Below are 16,261 nucleotides of genomic sequence, written 5' to 3' on the forward strand. Positions count from 1 at the left end.
ATCTGTGGAGTCAGTTAAATATTAACATACAATGGAAAAGCTATTCATCTTTTTAATCTCTAATTTATATTGATATGGTGATAGAAATGCATTTATTATTCACAATTTACTTTTAAAAATATATAAAAAGGTAGGGATTTTCAGACAGCTTTTGAATACTTGAAATGTAATCTGACCTCAGCGAAGCCAGAGGATGCTTTGACATGGACTGAATTAAGACCTCACAATAAGCTTTTATTTGATCATTGTTCATTCAGAAACACAACAGTTATATCCTCAGAGATTTGTTTGACTGCAGTTGCTTCTAGTCAAAACACTTCTCATGTGACCAGCACTTCTCAACTCACCCAAAAAAGCCTGCCACCACATAGGAAAGCATCATCTGCCTCCCTGAGCACGAGCTTTACAGGGGACTCAAGAGCTTTAGTCCAAGTTCTTACAACATTTTCCTGGAGCTCCGTGGGGACAACGTCCCTGCAGACTGAGGCAGTATTCATGCATGAATATCACACAGGGATGTTGGAAAGGTTAACAGAGTGAGAGTACAACACCTCCTCCTTGGTGAAGGAAAAAATGCAGGAGGAAAAAATGCAGGAGGAAAAGGAAAATAAAACCTCTCCTTGCAAGTTATTGAAGACAAAATGGAAAACTCCAAAAACATGAAAACGACATAAAACTTTAGGAGGCCTTATAGTCTAATATGGAAAAAAATCAGAGTATTTTAGTAAAGTTACTTTCACAATTGCTGGTGATGAACTATGAATGAATGCAATTCCGAGCACTGAGACCTGTTTTCATTGCCTCTCATAGATGGTATACTGCTGAATATTGAGCTATATTCTTGCAATGCTTTTCTGTCTATAAATTCTACACTTAACGTAGGGTTATCCATTTGGTGAATTGCAAAAGCACATAATAAAGTACATTTTATCATGTATATGTGACAGCCTCCCTTGCTATTAAAGTACCTTCCAAATACTATCATGCTCTTGAAGAGCTCTAAAATAAACATCAAATCCCAACCACAAGTCAGAATCTCTTTCCTCCCGAACCATCAAGCGTTGCCGCAATGCTACCCCTACCTCAAAGCACACGTATTCAGATCGAGTCCAGAGTTTGCAGGGAATGATCTCATAAATTGTCAATGTCACGTGCACCTTCTTTCTACCTCTGAGGAAAAACTGGTCATCTCATTTTTTCACTCCTTAGACAAAACAGTTTCCATGCCATCAATTCACAAAGCTGACAGTATTATGAAAAGAAACCTAACGCCCCAACCAACTTGTAATAGATTCAGGCTTCCACATTAAGTTTTATTTCTGCCTTTACTCCTAACTCAAAAATACTAGTTGGTCTCCATGTTTCAAATGAGTATGTTTTTGACAGGTCGTGCCAGCACTTGGGAAGGTTAGCTGCCTAAAAATATAAGGCAAAAACAGCCAAACAAACAAACAAAAACCCCCCCATCTTCCCTTTGCAGGTCACTTAGTGTCTTCCCAGACACTCAAGCACTGGCCTCAAGTGGAAACAGCTTGGCTAAAACCAGTCTTACTATTCTCCAGGCCAAGTACTTCTTTATATGTCTTGTCAACACTTGCATAGTCTTTGTGTCTGGCAATTTCAGACCACCCCACACGGGCTGCCAGCTACCTTTACGCAGTGCTATCATTTGTCCTTCCTCAGAATATTTCTCCTCAGAATTCAGAAAATACGGGTTTCTAGTTAGACAACGTAACTGTCACATCAAAACACAGTCAATCATGTAAATTGTAACACATCGCTCACCCCTAAATCTCTTTCCAAAGCACGTCTGTCACCGAATTTGTGACATTAAGCAGACAGAACTGCTGTCTGCTAAAAGCAGCATCCATAATTAAGCAAGCAGAATATATGAAGTGAGGTACAATAACAGGAAGGTGGGATTTCAGACACCTAAGGTACAGTTTCCGTGTGTTAATGTAACCAGCTCACATTTAACTGTCAAAGTTTCTTCTAGACAATGGAAAGGAATAAACGGCTTAAGACAGCAAGGACTCTAACTTATCTTCAGTTCCTAATTTTATCAAGCTGAATCATTTTCTGTGATTTATTTCTCTCCATTAACTGTACAGAAAGCTGAGAGATGTGTAGCTCACATTTAGGTGTTCAAAGGTTAGACATATAAAAGAAGAGAAGATAGATCTTTCCTTGAACTAAAATGTTTCATCCAAAAGCATGAGTTTGGATTAGAGGTATCCTCTGTAGTGAACTCAAGAACTGTGAAAACTCAGTTTCATGAAAACATGCAGTGCCTATTGCTAGAAAAAACCCAAGGTCTTGCTATAAACACATACACAGGTCTAGGTTTAAATAACAAGTGTGGAGAAGTAGCATAATCTGATCTGACAACTGATGATTGTCATAGGTAGTGCAGGCAGCAAAATCACTTGCACTGATTGATGATCTGTGGATCCTACCACTCGAACATTCTTGCAGGTATGGGTCAAGGATGTGATGCGGGATACCTGAGTCCTGATGGTCATGCCTTCAGGAATAAAAAGGGCATTACGTTCTGGTCAACTTAGCTGGAGTCCAACCAATCTTCTCCCCGCAAGAAAGAAGCCAAAAGAGCAGATGCTAACATGGAGTGTCAAATTGTTTACCTCATTGCTCTGACAAGAAACCTCACACACCACACAGAATATAACTGGACCAGTAAGAAAGACTCTAGTGTCTGTCTATCCATCCTCTGCATGACGTCCTGGCACCTGCCACCTTAGATTTCCATTAACTGGAAATTCCAATGAGACGTAAGGCAAAACTTTTCATCATTTGGGCAGTTAAGGATTAGAAAAGGTTGCTCAGAAAAGTTGTAAGATCTCCCATCTGATCTAACTGGACCTGCTTTGAAGACAGGGTTGGACCAGAAGGCTCCAGAAGTCCCTTTCAACCATACGTACCCTGTGCCTGTTCTTTCAGAAAACAGCATCACGTATTGTAAAACTATAATCTGCAATCATGTACAAGCAACCCCAGTAATACATCATCCTGGTTTTGACAACTTACACTCAGAGAGAAGAAACTCATTTTAGTCTCAGATAAACATGTTAGAAGAATTTGCAAAACTACTGCTCTTATGGCCAAGCTACCATTTTGAAGGTGTGAACATCTTTTATTATTTGCTTTCTGAACCTGAATTTAGCACCTCTCTTCCTGCCCACCATCACACCACCCCCAGGGGAAGAACAAGAAAAAAGTCACCCATACACACAGATCAACCACAAACAAAACCATTTAGAGGAACACTGAAAATTCATCTTTCATCGTCTGTGCCACCTAGCAACACACAGCACCAGATCCGACACATTTGCAAATGTGACACAGAGGAGTGCATAAGCACCAGAACAGGAGGAGAGAGAAAATCTCCTTTCCCATTTTGAAGATTCCACGGGCACCAGAGTTTTCCATTAGTTTTGAAATACTGTCATGCTTACAACTGAAAACATACATCATTTTTAAATGACATAGTCAAGTTTTGAGTAAATACGAGATTGTTGTTTGGGGTTTTTTTAATGCGATGACAATGTCATCTTCTATAAATCAGAAGCAGGCCAGGTACTTCAGACAGACCGAAAATCATGCTGAACTTCAAAATTAAATGCAGGGTATCTCTGCTTTGCCTCATCTGTTGTGTGCAGCAGACTTTTCTCTTTAAATTATTACAAATAAAGGGACAGACTTTAAGGCTTTAAGCCCACTTCCTCTCTTTTGATAACATTCAAATATCATCTGGGAGAGTGAGTAATGTATTACCCCCAAAATTACATCATTATATGCACACTTAATGGCTAGCATGCTGCTCATTTAATAAAAGTTCTCAGTTAGGTACCTGAATTCCTTGCCTACTCACATGTTCCTGAGCCAGGGAAACTAATGTTCACAGGCTGCACGCAATAGGCCACAAAATGACAGCACATCTAGGGACAGACTGGGCCTCCTGGCATCAGTGCTCCAGCACTGGAGTGAATTTATTGCTCTTTTAACATGTATTTAATATTTAAGTAGTGTTATCTATACAAACCACGCACTTGACATTCAGTTCAACAAATGGCATGATGTATGTAATTTTAATTCCTTGAAAAAATTGCAAGATTCATCTACTACAATACTTTGAGTGTCAGTCTAAAAGAAATAAAGTATTAAACACCTCTAATTTCAGTCAATAGTCTGGAAACTGTTGCAGCTTCTCAGTTTTTTGGCACTCCTATTCATAATTCACAATCGGATGCAACAAAAGCAATACTTTATTTATAAGCTGCAGAGCAGGTTCTGTGATTCGTGTGTACAAACAACTTAATTCAAGCTACATCTCTGGGAAGCTTTCAAAGACATCCCACCCCCTCCTGTGGTGGTGTGTTTTTCCTATAAAAAACAATCAGCAAAATTAGGTTTATGTGATGGTCAAAGTGCATTTAAAAATGTAGTTGGACAGATACATACATATTCATTCTGACAATTTCATCTTGATTTTCAAGCAGCCATTTCCCAGCTGACGTATCCTTTATATATCTCTCTATCTATCTTATATTACCCACTCTGGACAAAGGGAACTTCATTATGCATCTTAGACCACTTTTTCAGATTTTAAACCATATCATCATTGCTGCAGATTCTGTATTTCATTTTTATAATTAGAATCTGAAATCAGGAACCTATTTTATATGTTTGAATGGGGAGGGGACTCCAGGAATGCGATGGAAGGTTTGCCACCGAAAAGGAAGAGGCAGAACGGTACAGAGACCAGAACTTAAATGAGCACAGGAGACAAAGCAAAAAAACCCCAAATTTGACAAGAAAATCAGAGATGAAGATCAAAAGCTGATGAAGAAGCAAACATCAAGATTGACAGCTGTCAAGAACTGAGTCACCTATTCAATCAGCTAAGCAGCTCATCACAGCCAGAAGCAGGCTCCTCAGAACACTTCACCAGCCTCCCTCAATACAACCTAAAGCAGCTCGGATCTCGCTGTTACAAGCAACCCTATCTTTGCAGTGGGTCTTCTTAGAATTCTGCACTGCAAAGCATCAACCAGCAGTGACTGGCGACCCAGTAGAAGTTGGATATCCATGTAAACAAGGCGAATTACATGGCTTCGTTTCGCCAACTGTCACCCAGTAGCAATTTCTGTTGTGAACTAGTACTTAAATGATATACATAGCACCTTGTCATCCAAATCAGAAGGAATATTTGGTTTTGTTTAAATAGGAGGAAAAGTCAGCCAAATGCGTAAAAGTGCATTCTCGGCTCTGTTTGCAATTGATTCTCAGCTCAGACTGCAATTACAAAGACAAAGCTGGAAACCGGAGCGGTACGTGAGCTTTCATAGAATCACAGAATCCCAGACTGGTTTGGGTTGGAAGGGACCTCAAAGCTCATCCAGTTCCAACCCCCTGCCACGGGCAGGGACACCTTCCACTAGAGCAGGTTGCTCCAAGCCCCTGTGTCCAACCTGGCCTTGAACACTGCCAGGGATGGGGCAGCCACAGCTCCTCAGGGCACCCTGTGCCAGCGCCTCAGCACCCTCACAGGGAAGAATATCTTCCTAATGTCTCATCTAAACCTCCTCTGTGGTCAACCATGCCCAGTCTTCAAGGACTTCAAGGACCTCACAGAAGGCTGCTCCGAACACAGCTTTAGAAGAGATGAAAAAAGTTATTCCAGTTTTTAAAAGCTTCTTAAAAGCAGTATTAACTTTATTAAGACTGTAATAGGAGATAAGCATAGTCAATTAAAAAAATCAGTTCACTTTTATTAATACCACAGAAACGTGGCCTATTAACTTGCAGTTCTTTGGGATAGACAAATCATTTCATTTCAAATCAGAAAGGTGTGAGAACCAAGGGACTCCTGTTCAGGTTTTGCTTCCACGTCTAGAGCCTCACGATCTTGGCTGCTGCACACTGCTAAATATCCTTACACGCCAAAGGAAGGGAATCTAAAAAATCAGAAACATACTTTTCCCTTCAGCTTTTCTACTGCCACACAACCCACTTCAGCAATATTTACTTTAGCATAGGGGAAAAAGAAAAATCTATCTATCCTTTTTGTTGCTTAGAGAGCTGATGCTTAGATTTCAATTATCAACAGATCTGTGCTGGTTAAAGAACTTAGAGAGGTTTTTAATAGAGTGAAACAATAATGCAAGACACAAACCAGAAATCCTAGTACCCTGCATTAGCTCATTTCAAAGTAAACATAGAAATTAAATGATTTCTCTATAATGCCTTACAAACTGCAAAACGACGATAAAAGGGTAACTACGATACTGAATAAATGTTTTTATAGGATCCAATTAAGATACTGCATTGTTGGTTTGCCTTTTAGCTTCTGTTCAATGCTTCTTTATCCGTGTCTGACATCCTTCACCCTCACTTCTAGAGAAAAATTCATGTTAGCTTACTTTTCATTCCTGACACAAGAACGTCAGTTTTCAACTTGATGTAAAGATTCAAGAGCTGGAAGGATTCAAAAGCTGAAGCTCTTTTCCCAAGAGGGCTTCAATTACCAATTTTCGTTTCATATGTAACCTTCAGACCACCTTTCTCGTCAAGGAGGCAGGAGGAAAGACATGATGGCACAGCAGATCTTGGGGCTACGGTTGAATTTCCTGGTGTTCTGAGTTTGAGAGATGGGATGATGCTACAGAGGTTTTGGGCTGATTAGGGAGGCCAACTCCTACGTGCATTTCAACAGCCCACCTCAGGATGGCAAGTGGCTGCTGGGTTTGTAATAATGAGTATCTATTTGATTTGAGTTGCTACTAGGGGGAAAAAACACAACTTTTAACTCTTCATAGGACAGCTGAGTTGTGAAGTTACTTCCACCATTTTTACTATTTACTACCTAAGTCCCTTCTCACCATAACCACTTACCGCCCTATTTTTTATTTACTAGGGCACTTTTTTTCCCCCTGGAGGCACAAAATATTTTCCACAAAGGAAAATAATTTCCTTTTTCTTTCATTTTTTTAATACATCGGTGCTTTTTTGACTTTGTCAAATGAAGTATTACGTTCAAAGTACACAAATTAACTTATCCTCCATCATTTCAGCCTGATGCAATGAAACAACACATATACTGATAAATCTCCATATAATGCAAATGGCCAATTGACTCAGCGACTGCCTGCACCGTTCTGAACAAGTCTGCCTGTGGTTCTCTAACCAGTTTTCAATACATTGTGGACTGTCAAACAATACTTAACAGTGATTTATTTTCCAGGATGCTTTATTTCCTGTGACACATACAAAAGGCTTGGGTTTATTTCAACTGTCCCATGCCCTTTGTGCAAAACTCTTGTAATAATCTCAAAAAGTACTTTTTTCCAGCAATGCTTAATTATTTCAAGCTGATCCCGCTCACTGCTCACAGCTCCATTATTCTTTGGCTTCTTGGTTTTTCCTTCCCAAAAGCTGTTAGATTTAGCTGGAAAATAAAGACAGTTTTTACTAGATAAAACACTAAGGCTGTTTCCTTCGCTGTTCATAAAACTTGAAATCCTAATCCCCTCTGTTCCCTTTGCTTTCCTCCAAAGGGATCAGCCTGGGATGCCGTTGTGAAGATAACTGCCATAATTGCACAAAATGAACTAGTTTCTTACAAAGTTGGTGCTATTTTGTCACCCAAACATGTCACTTACTACACAGTATAATTCTTCCACCCAGCAAAGCCTTCTATAGATGTATTGACAGGCTCTTCATCACTTTCTAATTGCCTGTGCTTCCTTCTTGCTAAAGCTGATCAAATTCTATCCTAATCTCAGCTCCATACCAAGTGTGTTGGGTAAAACATCTTTGCTTCTTCAGCTGGGAAATGAGGACAGAATAAATACACCATGTACCCTTTGCTGGATAAGAGCAAACCACTACGAAACAACAGCCGCATCCCTGCGTGTGGTTGTGCCGGGGCCGGCCTCCCGCTCCCTTCCTGGTACTCCGTATTTATTTGTGCTTTGCTTCAAAACTCCTTGTCTGTTCTCCTTAGGTTGTTTTTTTTCCTTTGCATTAATTTGTTTTGCTTCTAAAATGGAATGTAACAGCTGGTTAGTAGCTCATAGCTCATTTATAGTTGATTCACCTTTTGTTGCGCTACATTTTAGTTCTCCTTATTCAAATGAGCATTATGTGCTGGGATTTTAGCATTAAACAAATGCTTTTCTGCTCAGTTTCACCTCTTACTAGCTCCAAACCCATCAAATATGTTATAAACAAAGGCCTACAACAGAACATGTAAGGCAGCACTTTGAAATCTGGTTTTCCAGTGATAGATTACGGATTTACATTCCCAAACTACCAAATACAGTGGTCTCCTTGACCACTCAAATACAGTGATTTATACGCAGTGACAGATTAAGCAGTCTTCCTGGTTACATATCATTAGTGGAAATCAAAGTCATGTCAGATATTGATGGTAATACCTTTCAAAGGTACATTACTAGCCAAGCTTTATGAGCAGCTCTCACATGAATAATTCAGCGAACAACAACACTTACAATATATGCGTATATATATATATACACATACTCTCGGATCCTTAGACTATATTCATCACAGATGATTTGAAAGGAAGGGAAAATGTACTCCGACTTGAAGCTAACCTGTACACAGAAGCAGCAAGTTCAGGCTATTCAATTTATAGATTTACTATTCTAAGTGCATTGCAATGAAGTGCAACAATATATCTCAACTGCAAAAGCAAAAACTCCTAAATAGCTAATTTCTAGCATTCAATAAACACAAATCTTGCTTTGTGTGCTGCAAATCTACTAAAATCCCTGACCGAAATAAAAAATTAAACTTTTAAACTTCCATTTAAAAAGATGCAGTCATTCCGGGTTACGTTATTGTATGTTATCAATACGTTATTGATTAAAACTAATCTCTTATAGGAACAGAATAATCCAGTGTTGATGCTTATTTTCAAATTGAGAAGTGATGAAAGCAATTTTCATAGCCCATTTTAAACTTTCACTCAAAACATGTAGCTTAATGGAAGTTAATATAAACAGCACGGAACAGAAGGACTAAAATCTGATGAGGAACAATCAGAATAATTTGGTCTAACAGCTGAAAGGATACACATGTGCAACTAAATTGAACTTTGTTTATGCATTTTGATTTTCAAGCCTTCTCCAAGATGATTACCCTATCTCCAGCTCTAACAAGGCAAAAATGCCCCCCTCTTCCTTACTCTGCTTCGAAATTTGACTTTTTAAATACTGTTTTTTTAATACTAAGTATGCCACACTATTTAGTTTCTCCTCTAAACATCGGCAAAGAAATGTACCTACCGCAACTCCCTGCCAACTCCTGACTGTCTCTAAATCTGCTACTATTATTTTTGTAGTCTCTGATTTGGTTTTGTCATTCTTGGATGTAAGCAAGATGAGGGGAAGCCCCCTTTCCTTTCTCCCCTTGTATACCTTTGAGAAATGGGATCATAATTACAGTGCCAAACCATTTACGCAGCTGCAAGTAGCACTCCCAGGCACTTCAAAAGAGTTCTTGACCGAAAAGAAATCTCGGGTGCTTTAGAAAAAATGAAGATGTTAGTTAGGAAAGGAATTAAAACGAAACTTCACCTAAGTAGTGGTGCACAGTAAATGATGAGATTTAATACAGAAGGAGGAGAGTCTCGACAAGCAGCCTGCATTATGCTGGTGTTTGTATTAAAAAAGCTGCAGTACTCTCTACCCCTAAGCGTTTGTTTCATTTTCGTGCACAGATTACATCCACTCTGCCAGACACCATTTATAATGGCAGACAATCAGATCAGACACGACGCTCAAAGGTTTTTTTAAACTTCATAATAAAAAAGCAGCATGGCAGTACATTTGGCTACTACAAGTTTCCTCCCCATCATTTAATTCACATTTGTCTTCTGCTGCTAAACAACTTCAAAGTCGCTGAACAAAATCATCCACGTACCCACTCCTCACATGGGACAAGCCTAATCTGGGGGGAAATCACTGTGAAATATCTACTTTTGGGCCACTTTCACAGTCCAGGGCAACTACAACGGGTTTCACATTGAGAAGTTTTCATTTCGAGCTTCCCAAATAAACTTTTTGAGACACAGAAATCGTGAAAACATGAGTTCAACGGGTTGATTTTTGTGCAGAGATGAGGACAGCAGCAGTTTGTTACAGAAATATGAGGGATAATTGGCTTCGCTGTGGCAAAAAAGAAGAGAGAAAATCACAGTATTTGATAACACAGAGGTATCAGAAGTTACTTAATTACAACACATTAAAATTGTTCTTCAGAAGTCGACTAAAATTCACTGGAAGTTCTGCTTGAGCAATTCCATTTCACACACTAAGATTAGTATAAAACAAATTGTCCCAAAAAAAATAATTATATTATTCAGTGGTTTTTTAACAGTTCCCTTTTTGAATCTTTGCATTAAACCTCCTCCTACCCAAGTTTTTTATTAGGAAAATGGATACTGAATCTAATAATACCCTGGACACAAACAACCTCACAAATTGTAAAACTTAAAACTAGAAGAATTTCATCTCCCATAAATCAGAGCTCCTCTATTAACTTCAGGGAAGGATTGTGGAAATTTCCATCCCTATCAAGTCTTTCCCTGAAAGAAACCAGACCTTTGAAGTGATTAGCACAGGCTGTCCTAGAGACCATAAGGAAGAAGAATTATTTTCAGATAGGGGAAGACATGGGCCAGTAACAGCGCCTTGAGTTTCACTGTAAATGAGAGCTCAGACAGTGAGACTACTGGTGGGGCAAGGATGGAGAGCATGAGAAAAACAGGGGCTTCATGGAGCTATAATAAAAGTAGCTGCAAAAGAAAAGACCATGGTGGTGTTCAAAGCAGGGGAGAGCTGGCAAGGGAAAGCACACTCTGCTGTCAGTCAGTGCAAGGAATCTCTGGAGCAGCACAAAGGGAGTTGCTTCACACGGAGGTTTTGCAAAGGGCCTCACTGCCATTTCTCACACAGTGGCTGAAGCCAGTGAAGGATATGGGTATTTAATGAAGACAAAGAATCCATCAGAACATGTGGCTACAACATGTGTCAAAACACAGGAATTAAATTCTAGCAAACAAAGTCGCTATTAAGTTAGCAAATTGACTTTAGAGGTTTTCTTGGAAGCACACGGCACACAAAGTTGTAGCCAGAGACCCCCAATACATTTTTATGTCTTACAGCATTTATCAGGTTTGTAATTCTTTTATTACACCCCAGCAGTCAGCCTCCAGCAGAGAATCACTGCTCATCAATTGAGGAGATGTAAACCCCTTTAATACTCTTCATCACTGGGACATGGAAACCATGTCTTGCCTTTTTCTTTTCCAGCGTTACGGAACAGTAATACAATTTTAGATGCAGTTCTGAACAATACTAAAGGCTACCCAGTGCAGCACATACGGTAAGAAATCTAGAACTCAGGGGATCTCAGGTTATATTCTCAATGTCTAAATCAATCCATATACAAAAGGATGTAGCACTTACATTTTCTCACATCACAGGCACATTACAGTAGCTGGCTAGTGCTTAAAGTTTGGGTGGTTTGGGGGTTTTTTTCTTTCTAATTATGTGATTCTGTCAATCACATAAAATGAATTCAAAATAATGACTATTAAGAATAGCCTCATTACTGATCATCAAATGCTCACAGTTAAATCAAACTCCAGCAACACTATTTGACAACTCCCAGAGGACACAAGTGCCATGAGCTCAGTACTTGCCACATTAAGAAATACCTTAGTTGTGCTGTTCTATGGATAAAGCACCGAAAGGTACACAGAGCTGCAGGGCAACAAGTCTGCTGCTTCTTCATCTTGCAAGAGAGAACCTTTGCATTAAGAGGTCAACACTGAAAACAATTGTCCCTGTCCCAGGATGGCATCAGCAAAAGGACCAACAGTGTCACACTCATTTATTACTTAGGGCTCTACCATAGAATCACAGAATAGTTTGTGTTGGAAGAGACCTTAAAGCTCATCCAGTTCCAAGCCCCTGCCACAGGCAGGGACACCTTCCACTGGAGCAGGTTGCTCCAAGCCCGTGTCCAACCTGGCCTTGAACACTGCCAGGGATGGGGCAGCCACAGCTTCTCTGAGCACCCTGTGCCAGCGCCTCAGCACCCTCACAGAGAAGAACCACAATTTACTATCAACGATTTACTATTGATGCGAATTGTTTTTCTGTGTTGGTGGTGCTGTCCCTGGCCTGCTGCACTGAGATATCCTCTCCCACTTTGGTTGTACGCCATGGGCTAAGTCATGGAATTGAGTACATCCAGGCATGTCACATAAATGAATCTCCTCAGTTTTCCCAATGCCAAGACAAACCAAATTACTCTTTAAGACAAATACTTTTTAAAAATAGCAGTTAAGTACTTAAACTCAGCTGACATATATTATTATTCAGATGGATAGCATACTCTCTCGCTGGATAGCATGCTGGGATGTCTAGGTCATGCTTTGCCCAGAAAGTTTGGACAAGATGATCCTTGAGGTCCCTTCCAACCTGGTATTCTATGACATGAAAGTCTCCAAAACACTAGTAAGATTGCAAGAATTTATGTACCAGAAGAACTAAAAGCATCAAAGCTAGCTTCAGATGAAAGATAATAGGTGCTAAACCAGAATGCTTTCACAGGGGAAGATGTGAGAGTATCAGTGAAACAACATGGGCTGAGGCAGAAGGGCACTGTGAACACAAGGAATGTGGGACTGCACTTACCTCTCAAATACTATGTTAGTGTTCTCTGGAAGAATAGGAAACTGCACTGGGCCAAGTCAGTGAGAGAGCTACAAAGAAAGAGGCTGTATGTAATGTAGCCCACAGGGCTGGAAAAGCACTGCTGAAAAGTATTGCCCTTTCTTTCCCCTTACAGCAACAACAAGAAAATATTTAAACCTGGGTAGGGTAGTCTATTCTTCATCAGTATGAGAATAAAGGCAATTTTGCATTCATGGAACTTCAGACTGAAAGGAACAGAATCTGTTAAACATCAAGGATTACAATAAAAAAGGGTTAGGAAAACCACCCAAAAAGATAACAATGCACCTTTCAGAGGTAGAAATAATAGATTAATGACTCATTTTAAAGAAAATATGTATTTGTTTGTAATTCCCCTAAAACGGCACAATAGAATAAGCCCTGAGAGATCAGCACTTACTTTGCTGATCGTCAGGTTTCCAAATTCTTCCGGTACACTTAATTCCAGTGGATTGAAAAGGAAATAGTACACGGTCCTGCCAATCACAAGAGAAAGCTGCAAACAGCCCCAGGTAACCCAGGCCCTCCCAGGCCCGGCGTTACTCTTCCATCCACCAGCGCCAGCACACGCAGGCGAGGAGAGGCTCTGACCCCACTCTTCAACTAAATTAGTTTTATATCAACAGTTCCTACTTTCCTGCTGTCAGCTATCCCGACGATGAATCGATAATGCATTTTGATGAGGGTAGAATATATATGTAATGAAAAATATTGATTTGGCTTACATGCTTCCTGATAAAACTTTTTTATTCCTTTCATTCACTTTGGTGACTTACACATGCCGTTAGTCAGATTTCCAATTCAAGAATAAATTCATGGTTCACTGAGACAGTGTTGTGCAATCAAGGGGTTGCTGAAGATACCCGGATACATTGCACAGGAAAGGACTTTGCTCGGTTTTGGGGTGTTCTTTTGTTTGTGGGTTATTTAAGAACTAACCTAGCAATGACTTAACGTCACCCACAGCTTCTCATTTCTGTGCAACATGCATCATTCTCAGCAAAAAGCACAAAAAGTGCAGGTGTGCGAGTAATAAGAGCTTATATAGGAAAAGGCTTTTTGCTTGTAAATTAAAATGATCATATGCTCAGTCCTGTTGAATTCTGATACAAATGCACCATGTTAGACCAAATCACCGAGGCCTATCCCACGAGGAACACATCCAATTCATCAAGCGAGCCATATTTCCTTTTTTAATTTAAAAAGTCTCATTATCCAGAGGAAGAGCCTCGGTATGTTTTTAATATACATGGGTATGTTTTTAATATACGTGTAACTACTACATGTATGAAGAAGGTCTTTTATGAATACCTAACAGAAAGCAGGCACATAAACTACATTACTCTTGGCTTGCGCCTCACCTCACCGCTGCGAAGGAGAGAGCATGTCTTTCATCAAGAATGCTAATATATTCTTCCAGCTTACTCTTTTACATCCTCTCTGAGGCTTTTAACCACTGGACTGAATCCTGAACAAAGGAATCGGATGCCCAGAAAGAAAAGCGCAGGGGAGCAGGGGCTATTTATCCACTCTTTGCAATATTCTTCTGACAGTGTGAAGCGAAGCAGCCCGCCGCCGATGCCCACCGCCGCTCGCTACGGAACGCCGGCGCGCAGTGGAAAGGACCTTTCCATCAGATGTCTCCACAGATCCTCCTATTAGCAAGACTTAAGAAGGCCTTTGTCATACCAAATATGCTCAGCTGCTTACCGCATGGCGAAGCAGTGTAAGAACCATTTAAAGATGTGTCTGACATCATTAATCTATTTGCCCTCTGACCCGCGGAGCTGAACTGTAGCTATGGCGACCACAGCTTGACCTTACGACGCTGAGAAACTTGAAAGCTCCCTAGTATTTTGGGTCACATTGTTAGGCCGAACAAAGGAATAAAGAAGAAATGTGACAGTTTCCTGGGAATTAAGGTCAGCAGGTCAATTGCCCTAAAGCTTTACTGTTATATGATAAGCAAGACTCGGTGAAATAATTTTTCAGCTATTAGAATAAATGAAAAATAAAATGCTAGAGCTTTTTTTTTGTCCAAAGTAGAAAATTGGTCCCTGTAAAAGCGATATATAACCCATCATGGAGCAAAACTACTCAGCAGCCTTCCCTGTAGCATTTACAGCACAAACACATAGGAAAAAATGGGTAGCAGGTATCAATTTCATATTCTCACTTCAGGTTTATTGTTAATTCAGGCTTTAGGGGGCGTGAGGAAAGTATTTATTAATGTGTTTCTAGGAGTGCATTTGATAAAATTGTCACTGTTTTCCATCCTCCCTTCTCAAATGATTCATGAAAGTAAGGGGGAAAAAGCAGCCTGAATACACCGAATTTGAACAGCTGTGTAAAAGCAGCATATGCCTTAGACCTAGAACGAATCCAGTATAGGATCTTGCCCTAACAAACTGCTCTGACAAATACCAATCCAAATATTTACCCCCTTAATAAATCAGGCTTATTAACACTGTTTATGCAATTGTGGACTGTGAAGCAGTGTTCACTTTAAGGATGTGTCAGCAAAAGTCCTAGGTGCCTCCATCTTCAAGCGGTTTAGAATGTAGTGAATGAAATTAACTCTACATTAAAATTAACTGATTTACAATCATACCTTTTTTTAAGCCTAAAAGCTTTTCAAATTTTAGATATCCCAACTCACACCGTGTAGGACCACAACTGTAACCCACAGTACAGATTAAAAAGCAGATAGATACAAAAGATCTAAGTTGCTGTGTATTGATATATCTTGTTGTTGGCTTCTTAATTTCTCACGTCATTGCTGAAAAACTATGGTGACACTTTTGTACAGCACAGCACGTACGTAACATGCCAGTTTAGCTGAGAGTATTACCCACAGAAGTATAAAGGGAAAGTCTGTGAAGCAGTGTCCTCTTTCACAGCAGGTAAACTAAATCTATATCAATATATATCAATACAGTGTTTTGGGGTTCTCCAAAATTAGTATATTTTATTCAATTACCTAATAAATAGCATGCCCCACGAAGCAGATGCTGAAACAGTGGGGCTTGTTCATGAATAAACACGCAGTTCAAGCTTCTAAGGTATTCTTGTGAGTATTAAAGAATACAAAAGCAAAATTCCATGCAGCCTGTGAGACAGCCCTTTTCGTTTTCCACTTTTTAATACTCCAGCTGTGCTTGAGAAACAGAATTCCACAAAACTGGCTTAAAAAAGTCTGCAGACCACCAGCCTGACAAGAAAGCACAGCCAAAATCATGCCAAAGTGGGGATGCTTTACTGATAAGTAAAGAATTCAAATGATCTGTTGGTACAGCGCAGTCTGAAGCCATCACTGCTGCAGCTGTATTCACCCTGGGAGAAAAAATGTTAATGGCTCTAGAAAAGCACGAGAAAAGCTCCACAAGAAAGAATTAAAACATAGAAAATTTGCTTCCATGTGAGTAAGCAGAGGAATGTAATCGATACACGTACCCAAGAGAGATTTACCTGCA

General features: G+C 39.8%; 1 protein-coding gene across 2 annotated transcripts in view; it reads right to left on the reverse strand.

Moving 5' to 3' along the window:
* MACROD2 (mono-ADP ribosylhydrolase 2) overlaps positions 1 to 16,261 on the reverse strand; it is an 886,338-nt gene that overhangs the window by 742,694 nt on the left and 127,383 nt on the right. The gene's annotated exons all lie outside the window — the stretch shown is intronic.

The sequence above is a fragment of the Strigops habroptila genome, chromosome 6, assembly GCF_004027225.2.
Source record: "Strigops habroptila isolate Jane chromosome 6, bStrHab1.2.pri, whole genome shotgun sequence".
Lineage (NCBI taxonomy): Eukaryota > Metazoa > Chordata > Aves > Psittaciformes > Psittacidae > Strigops > Strigops habroptila.